This window comes from Apis florea, unplaced genomic scaffold (genome assembly GCF_048593485.1).
Source record: "Apis florea isolate Af1SG1 unplaced genomic scaffold, ASM4859348v1 contig_1404_pilon, whole genome shotgun sequence".
NCBI classification, from domain to species: domain Eukaryota; kingdom Metazoa; phylum Arthropoda; class Insecta; order Hymenoptera; family Apidae; genus Apis; species Apis florea.
The window spans coordinates 181655-182893 of NW_028256345.1; positions in this window are offsets into that span (position 1 = coordinate 181655).

Consider the following 1239-nt stretch of genomic DNA (forward strand, 5'->3'; position numbering starts at 1 on the left):
AAAAATTAAAACATTCAAATAATTTTTTTATTATTTTTTTCTAATTCCATGTATCTACAATTATAGTTTATACTATATAGAAACATTCGTTAACTAGAAATTCCTGAAATAATTTCAATCAACATTTTTTTTTTTTTGCAAAAACTTTTGTTATGACTTTATTAATGAATATTAACAAAAAACACTAGCGCGTCAAATTATTTAGCTTAGTTAAATTGCGATAGTAATGTTGATTATGTGTCCCCTAATGTGTCCCTAATCAAATACAAACAATTAAAGAAAGTATTGAATATTATAGTTTATTTATTGCTTATAATATAATTTTTTATCGATAAAAAATATTTATTATATAATATTTAACACATTTTCTTCAATATATGTTATTTCTAAAACCATAACAAATTTTTAAACATCATATCCTATACAATAAAAAGACAATTTGATAATGAATTTATTGATTAAATATTAATCATTGTATTTAAAATACTAATTTATGGAATTCTTGTTTTTTTTTATTTTTTTTTTCTATTTTTTTTAATTACAATAATTATTTAAAAGAATTAGATAAAATATAAAAAGAAAATTTGAATATAAAAATGGATTAAAAGACCAAATCAATAACTAACAATCTTTTGAAAGAAGTTACTTTGAAAGATTTTCAAAACGTTATTATTATTATTTTTTATTATTATTATTTACGCATAAGTGAAAAAATATTTTGTTTTCTCTAGGAAAAAGTGAAATATATAATAAGATAAAAAAAATATATTATTAAATATATATATATATGTATATTCGAATACAATAGAAAAGTTAAAACTTTTCATTAAGAAATTCAGCAAATAATGTTTTGAATTTTAAATAATATTGTGGATTAGTAAAAATTAAATTTTTTATATGAAAAATAAATTTTAATTCTTAGGTGTTTTAATTATTTTTAATTATTAGATATTTAATTTATTAGATATTTATATAAATTTCTATGTATATGCTTATTTATAGAATCAAAATATTCCATTTATTTAATAAACTTATGGTATAAAAATTAGAAACAATATATATAATATATAAAAAATTTATATAATATAAATGATATAACATATTAATAGACATATTCCTACAAACAGATGCTTAGATACATACATATTTTTACTTTTTATAGATTATTTAAATTATGGACAATTATGATAATAGTTATTTTAATGATTTTAAACGATTATGTTATCTACTCTACCATGA